Below are 8,934 nucleotides of genomic sequence, written 5' to 3'. Positions count from 1 at the left end.
ACTTCATACATTATGAAATTTCATCGTGACTAATGACAAATTAGAGATGTGTCTCTTAAACCATAAAAAATAAAGAGATATAAAATTCTATGTTTGAAAATCCGTTGGCATTCCTCAACATTTTTCGATAGAGCAGACATTTTTTAAAAATAATTTTAATTATTTAATAAATAATAATTTTTAAATAAATAAATTTATTTAATTATTTTAATAGTTCATTGACTATCTTGTATTTAGCCTGTATTCAAAGAAAATCGAGTAAAATACTTCATACGTTATGAAATTTCATCGTGACTAATGACAAATTAGAGATGTGTCTCTTAAACCATAAAAAATAAAGAGATATAAAATTCTATGTTTGAAAATCCGTTGACATTCCTCAACATTTTGTTGACATGAAGAATTAATTATTATTTAAAAAATCCTCAACAATTTACTGAGACAAAATTGTTATTCATAATTCAGTGAAAAATAATGTAGATGTTTTGTGGTATGTTGACAATCTTGCATTGGGCATCAAAATTAATTAAATAATACTTCATACTTCCTAAAGTATTAATTATGCAAAAATAATACACTGACCTCGAGTATATTTAGAAAAGATGGATTCATGGGCGGTTATAAACTTTCAATGGACGATTGTTCTTATCTTTTAATCATATTTTATGTTAATATTGTAATGAAGAGTTAGACGTTTCTATTTACTTGGGAATAACGAGATATAAGATTTTACTAAAAATTCACCGTAATTTCTCTTTATTTTTGTTCATAATGTACTTGTTACTTTATTCTAATTTCGCCTTTCCTGGGTTGGGGCTTCTGTCAAAAGACAGCCCAATTATATAACCTTGTAACCGCTTATTTTAATAAAGGCGTGTATTATGCTTTTAATTGTTTATTTATTTTGTAAACAGAGGAAAGAGAAAGGAGATAAGGGCCTCTTAATTCGGCGATAGTTGTGAGGTAAAAAATTATACACCTGCCCCCCTGGAGACTTTAATGCCCGGTGAAGCCGTGAACATCTGGGCCGGGCGTTTTTTAATCATCTTGACATTTTTCACTGTGAGAACGAATCGAAAAAGACGATAAGGAAACGTTATGATCCACGAAGCCAGATGCTCCTTTTGTCTCTTGGGGTCGCTTTTGAAAGGAATCCACTTGCTCCGTTGCATGGCATACACGGTTATGCAATTAGAAAGCTACAATGCACTGGACCATTAGCAAAGGGGTCTTTGAAACTTTTAAACTGGCTCAAAAGCTCATTTCGATGGGCTTGTTAAGCCTGGGTATCTCATTGAACGTCTCAAAGACGAATCATGAATTCTAGGTTTTCCAACGGTTAAAAAAACAATAATAATGAAAAGTATCTCAATTAAAAAAAAAAATAAGCCCAGAAGAAATAATTCATGCAACAAGTATGGAATTTGTGAAATATTTCAACTTACGTAATTTAGAATTTAGATCCTTAAAGCACAGTCGTCGTTGCAATCACACTAATCACATTTCACTGAACAGAAACGAGTCTAGGGCCGGTTTGTCTTCCGTACTCCTCGGTCACTATTGACTGACTATTGACTGAGATGGTGCTGGAAGAAAGAACATGCTGCCCGTTCGAGTGTTGGCTCTGGTGTGGCCGGTAACAACCAGTCGGTGACGTCAGTTGACTAGGTGGCCGGCTCTCCCCACCAAGGAGAGCGCCATGGGAGGTAGCCTCTCTTGAAGAACACCTAAAGGCACAAATTACATTTTTCTCACCGGACCCAATCCGGATATCGTGATGCCTTTTTGACGCCTCGATCCTCGCCGACCTGATCGATAAACCGATGAAAATTTGAGTGTCGACTTACAAATATAACGATAATAGACGGTCATCGGAAGCCCTTTCCATGTCAAGTCCGGTAGATGAAAGATTACGTCCGACCAGCAACCATGATGATGTGACAAGACAAATTGACGATAGACTCAGTTAAAATCTCCAAAATCTTTAAAACATTTTACACAGACACAAAAGTGGCTGCACAATTTTATAATTTCGAAGAGCACGCATGATTAACCTCTTTGTACAAGAACACTGGGGCGTATATTTTTAAACCGTGCAAAAATGATATTTCATCATAACTGTTGCCGACTCTGTTATTTTTTAAATTATCTCTTTCTCTCTCTTTTTCTTTATTTTTTCACATTCCCTCCTTCCTCACCATTTCTCCTCTTTGTTTCTTTATTCCTTTCTTCTCTAACTCTCTTTCTCTTTCTTCCTCATTGAATGTAAGAAAGGTCAATATGTACTAAATCTGCAAGTAATTTAAATAAAGCGTTTCAATTCAATTCTCTCTCTCTCTCTCTCTCTCTCTCTCTCTCTCTCTCTCTCTCTCTCCCTCTCTCTCTCTCTCNTCTCTCTCTCTCTCTCTCTCTCTCTCTCTCTCTCTCTCTCTCTCTCAAAATTTCAAAACAATCTGACGAGCAAGACATTTTTTAAAGAAAATTTAAGAAAAAGAATAAAATAAATAAAGCAAAATCTATTTATTATAATATGTATATATCCGTATATGTATGTATTTATAAATTATAATAAATAAATATTAATCTTTTTATGTAAGGTATTGGTGGAAATGAAAAAGTTAGCGTCACGTGCTGGATTCGAACCCACGACCTTAGGCTCGAATCCCGCTCGTGACATCAACTTTCTCATTTCAACCAATACCTTACATAAAAAGATTAATTAATTGAAAGAGGTTATTTGGTCAATCGGACCAGGAAGTATAATGGATTTAATAAATAAATATGATTATTCGGAAATCGTGAGATGCGGTCCGGTGTGACGTAGGTTTCAGAAAAACATTTTCTTTACCGTGCCAACGTTTCGATCTTTATTGAGATCATCTTCAGCGTCTGGGATTTACAAACATTGTTTAAATTTGAGATCATCTTCAGGGCTCAAAGTCCCCTCTCAACACGACACGCAAGAATGGCACAATTACACAGAAGACAAACAATTTGAGCCCTGAAGATGATCTCAATAAAGAACGAAACGTTGGCACGGTAAAGAAAATGTTTTTCTGAAACTACGTCACACCGGACCGCATCTCAAGATTTCCGAATAATCATAGACTAACGGTCACTAATCACCACAGATAAATATATTGATTTTGTCCGAATAATTAATTCCTTCAGTGTTACTGTTATTATTATTTAATTTTTGCTGTATTGCTTTATTGTATTATGTTGATGTTCTTAGGGAAATTGTTCCCAGGACATAATACAAAGACCATCTCTCTCCACTCACTTTTCCCATTATTTTTCTCTCTCTCTCACTCTCTTACGATCTTACTCTCACTCAATTTCGCTTTCTCTCGCTCTCTCAATCTCAATCTCTCACATGCTCTCTTTGTCTTTCTTTCACTCTCTCTCTCTCTCTCGCTCACTCACTTTTTCATTTTCCCACTCTACTTTCTTTCTCACTCTTACTCTTTCTATTCTGGCGTTGTTCGTGGTTAGTAAAATCTTCATACCTTTCGTCTAATGGCGACCAACTGCTTTGGGCTGAATCCATCCCACTTCTGATGTTGTCTCAAGATGACGAAACTCCCCGGCTTCCCGACTTGTTTCTGTTCTGCCCTCTCACTCCGTTCGCATTCGCGCGGCATCAAACCTTAGGTCATAATAATAATAATAATAATAATAATAATAATAATAAATTGCCTTTATTTATATTATTTGACAATATGTAGTTTAATCTGGATATATATGTTTAAACAGGCTTTTCCCATGGTAACAAGATCGTCAGGGGAGTACGCACATGTATGTATAAATAGTATAAGCAATAAATGTTTTAACAAAGCAATAGAATGTAATATTAATTAACAACTTATCTTAACACTAGTTTAATGATATAATTCATGCAAAAAATAAATAAAATGAATAAAAATAAAATAAATTTAAACAATAGTAACTTATAGCATTTATACATAATATAATAAATACATAAATAATAAATATATGTCATTTTACATGCTATTAAAATTACTCTAATAAATTGTTCTTTAATATTAAGCTAAACAGGTGTGATGAAGATTTAATCATAGTTAAATTCTTGTATTACCCTCTCCCTATACTTCCATGCCATTCTACAATACTCGACTAATTTGGTCCAGTCTTTTTCTCCTCGTAAGTATACAAGCAAGACTTCTTTGGTTAGAAAGCACTTTCCAAATATCAGCATTCTAAATTCAGAGAGAATTGAGCAGTGGGCAATGAAATGTGTAATGCTTTCCTCTTCGTTTTTATTGCATAAAGAACATAGCTTATTGATCTGGCCAAATTTATACATATTTAGATTTAATAATTCACATCTTATTTTCATAAACCAGCTTGTTTCAAGGTGTTGTTTGTGCGCAGGTAAGCATTACAATTTAGGATGGTTTTAAATTGGGGGTGATATAAGGAATTACATGCTTTCTCTACGTACGACTTTTTTATATTGGCTATCATTGATTGTTGTTTTGAGTTGAGTAATGCTTGGATAGAAATACCATGTGCCTTTTCAATATGGCTATATTCCCTAAAGCAGAGTAGATTTTACTCTCTGTAACCTCCCATCTCAACCCCACCTTTTAAATTTTCCCTCCATTTTGCCATTTTTCAACATTGGCTTTTTTATTTCAACTAAAAACATTAATTAATTGAAAGATATTTATTGGTCAAGCGGACGACGAAAACTAGAGAATTTCCCATATGCCAATAATAATAATGGAGATTTAGAAAACCATTTTCTTTATCGTGCCAACGTTTCGATCTTTATTGAGATCATCTTCAGGGCTCAAAGTGTTTGTTTTCCGTGTAGATGTGTCATTTTTGTGTGTCGTGTTAAGAGTGCCCATGGGCACAAGAATGACACATCTTCACAGAAGATGATCTCAATAAAGATCGAAACGTTGGCACGATAAAGAAAATGGTTTTCTAAAACCTACGTCACACCAGACCGCATCTCACGATCTCCAAATAATCATTGACTAACAGTCACTAAACACCACACATTTCTACAAGTTGGTAGGTTGTTGCCTATTAAAAGCGTATTACGGATTATTCTGATCTGACCTATTCGCATTCTAGAGAGAATCACAAGTTCTTGTATCTCAAATTCCTCAGTTGTTATTATTATTATTATTATTATTACTGTTTATTCATCGGAAGAGTTCTAGTCTTTTTAGCAGTGTGCAGGTTTCTTTGCGTGCAACGGCATCCGCCTGTTCACCCAGCGGAGTGTAACTACGTTTCGCATTATCAAGAGCCTGGTTTGGCAATTCAGAAACGTCTTCGAGCTGATTATGTTTTTCTTAACGCCTCTATGAACGCTTAGCTATATGTAAAATACACGATTATTGAATTTCGTAACATAAAAATACCTTAAATAGGGCTGAATATAGTTTTTGCTTTCATTTTTTCGGAAGAAATGAAATAAACTGGAGGAAACCCATATCAAGATTCCGGACTTCTTTCAGCATACTAAAATAAATAAATAGAAAAAAGTTTAAATGTTACAATAATTATGTAACTTACGATGACCGTTGAATATAATTGTGGTGTATCGATGGTGATGGAAATATCGGTCAATGGTTGTGTCGGAAAGAAAACGACTTCGAATCTTTGAAATCGAAACGTCGGCAAAGAATGGTTTCAGGAATGGTGGCAAATCAGGGAAAAACGAGAAATGGTGGTACGGTGCAAACAAAATTGAGGTAGTGAATTCCTACAAATACCTGGGGGCGATTCTGACTTCTGGGTCTTCTCTAAGGAAACATTTTGAAGACAAAAAGGCAAAATCAAAATTTGTAATAAACTCATTGAGAAATATAGTCCTAAACACTAAAATCCCTATTGCATCTAAAATGATTGTATTTAATGCTATATGCAGGTCCACCTTGTGTTATGGGGCTCAGGTATGGGGATATAAATACCAAGATATTATAGAAAAAGTGCAAAGATCTTACCTCAAAATATTCTAAACCTACCCTCATACAAGCCTAACTATATGCTCTACCTACAATTAGAAACTACACCTATTTTCCTATATTCACTAAAACTGCACCTCAGTTATATAATTAGGTGTCTCAAGTTGACCCCTGACAGATACCCACACTACCCAACAACAGTATTATGGGAAAAAAATCTACTCTGCTTTAGGGAATATAGCGATATTGAAAAGGCACATGGTATTTCTATCCAAGCATTACTCAACTCAAAACAAACAATGAATGATATAATGAAAAAGGTTGAAGCCAATGAAAGCCACCTTTTGAGTTTTCCCTCTTGGGAAGTTGGTGTCCGAGTGGATCGTGGTCACGATAGCTCAAGTGGTAGAGCAGCGGCGTATCTAGCCGAAGATCGTGGGTTCGAATCCCGCTCGTTTTTTTATCTCAACTAAAAACCTTAATTAATTGTAATATATTAATTGGTCAAGCGGACCACGAAATTAGTGAATATACTGAAAAGGTTGATATATTCTAGATCATGACGTAACTGTTTGTAATACAGATGGAATCTTGCTGCGGATTCATTGATCTGTTACCTCAACCTGAGTACCTCCAAAAATGTTACAGCGATACCACTCATATATTCAGCACTGAATCTGTCTAAATCCATGAGGATTTCGAGCTCCTGTGTTCTTTCCATCCAGACCTTAGCTCGACCATTCATTCTTTAACCTCACACTTTTTGAGTAATCATAAGTTATGATCATTGAATGTTTTGGCAGTAAAGGTGGAATGTGATTTTAACGTAAAAAGAAATAAACTTGACATATTAGTTTCTAAATAGTTTGCATAATTGGGCGGGAAGAGATAATACTCTTTTCACAGTGAACCGTTGAAATTTTTCTAAATCTATATATTCTCTACATCCCAAATTTGTAAAATCCATGTCTATTGACGCCTGAAACACCTTCCACAGAACACAAAATTGTAAGCTTTAAAAAAAAAATTCCCATAGTTCTTTCTATTAAAGCCTAATTTAGCTAGTTTTATTTTTTCCATTAAATTTATCGTCAATTTTAACTGAGATGTCAATGAGACCCCCAAATATTTATATGTCTCAACTTTTTGTAAAATTTCATTTTTAAATTACCATCCTTCGTTTGGTCGTAAATTACGTTTCTTGTTTTAAAAAATCATAATTTTTTATTTAGCGGTATTAATTTTAACTTTCCACGATGCATTTTTAAATCTTTTATCATTTCTTATAACACCAATAATACAACGTCATCAGCATACATTAACAGTTTAATTTTCCTGTTTCTGATTCTAACTCCACCTTCTAAACATTACGATAGATCCTCAATAGACAAAGCAAACAGCGAGGTGCTTAGGGCGCATCCATGTTTGACTCCAGAAAATGTTGAAAACCATTCCGAAAGGTTTTTACCATCCCAGATTGCGGATTTTGTGCCGTTGTAATGTCCTTGCAATGCCCTAATAAATTTATATGATACACCTAGATTACTCAATTTAAAAAATAGAGCAGACAAACAGTATAAATCATCAAAATAAGTGTAATAAGTAGTTGTGACAGAAATATTTTAAGGATAATCATAATCATCGGATTATTCATCATATAAAAGTCAAAATGCAAATGCCTCACAATGCGGTTCAAAACGTCCAAAACAAGCAGACTTAAACTAATCTATTTTTGAGAAATGAGCACTCGTTCTCATGACTGTTCTCCTATCATCCGTTCGAACGGAAAGGAAGTGAATGCAGGTAGTCTGGAACAAGGAGAAAAAAATCTGGATGCCCTCCTTAGGCCCTGAGATAGGACAATATTTGTTTTGTACCAGCGACGCGCTCCCACCCGTGGTGGAAGATCGTGTTGGAGTTTGAAACAAACAAAAAACTGCATTTTAACCACTTTTTGAAGTGCCTCGTTTATCAACAGGCTCCCGAGGAAACACAGCCGTTTTTCAACACCCGGTCAACAACTCGACAAATGTTTTTAGTTTTTGTTTTTGAAACGGAGAAACCCGTTTTAAGAATGTTCAGCATAACTACCAAGTTTAACAAAATTATGATGCTTAGCTGACTTGTCTGTGTTTTGAATATTTGATAGTTCCTGGTCTACCTTTCTATGCGGCTTCATTTCGTTTTAGTTTGTTTTACATAAAATACATTGATTCAGTTACAATTGAAACGCGATCTTTCCTCTCGATATTTCCGTAAGGATAAACAGCGAGAATAGGCGGGCCAGAGACGATCTGTTGGCAAACTTGCGTGAATGCACCATTCTTCCACCCATGGTCCCAAAAGACTGCTGGTTTCATTTGGCTCATAGACCGGATGTTAAAACTTCCGCTAACACCTGATAACTATAAAAAAGAATTAAAAACTATTAAAACCTTAGCAAAAAACAACGGGTATCAAGAAATATTTATTGATAGGTTGCTAGTTAAAAGAATAAAAAAATTAACTTTAAACGAATCAACAATAGGACTCAGCCACCCCACCACAAATGAATCATTAGGTTTCCGTTGTTTGCCATACATTGGTGAATTATCGGAAAAAGTTAGTAAAATTTTTAAACAAGAAGGTTTTAGAATAGCTTTTAGAAGTACGGGTTCACTTAAAAACATCCTCTCAAAACCTAAAGACAAAGTAGACAACTTGGCAAAAAGCGGGGTTTACCAACTCAATTGTAATGATTGTGATATTAAATATATAGGACAAAGCGGTAGAGAAATAAAAACAAGAGTAAAAGAACACTTGCCTAAATCGAGCAAATTTTCGGAATTTAAGGACCATCTAAAAGAAACAAAACATAATTTCAATTCAAATCTAAATACAAGAGTGTTACATAGTTTCAACAAAGGGAAAGAATTAGATTGGTTTGAGAAATTTGAAATTAAAAAATGTAAAATTGAACATGGTGATAAATGCATTAATAATATAA

At 34.5% G+C, this 8,934-nt stretch overlaps 1 protein-coding gene across 3 annotated transcripts in view; it reads right to left on the bottom strand.

Annotated features, from left to right (window-relative positions):
- LOC106665698 overlaps window positions 1-1,645 on the bottom strand; it is a 31,938-nt gene extending 30,293 nt beyond the window's left edge. For all 3 annotated transcript variants that reach the window (XM_014392340.2, XM_014392330.2, XM_024224796.1), the window contains exon 1: window positions 1,446-1,645. The gene's annotated coding sequence lies outside the window, so the exon portion shown is untranslated. The remainder of the gene's footprint in view (window positions 1-1,445) is intronic.
- Between the last annotated feature and the right edge of the window lie 7,289 nt (window positions 1,646-8,934).

The sequence above is a fragment of the Cimex lectularius genome, unplaced genomic scaffold (genome assembly GCF_000648675.2).
Source record: "Cimex lectularius strain Harlan isolate CLEC.00 unplaced genomic scaffold, Clec_2.1 scaffold22, whole genome shotgun sequence".
Taxonomy (NCBI): Eukaryota; Metazoa; Arthropoda; class Insecta; order Hemiptera; family Cimicidae; genus Cimex; species Cimex lectularius.
The sequence above is the reverse complement of the archived record's forward strand: the minus strand, read 5'-3'. Positions and strand labels throughout refer to the sequence as shown.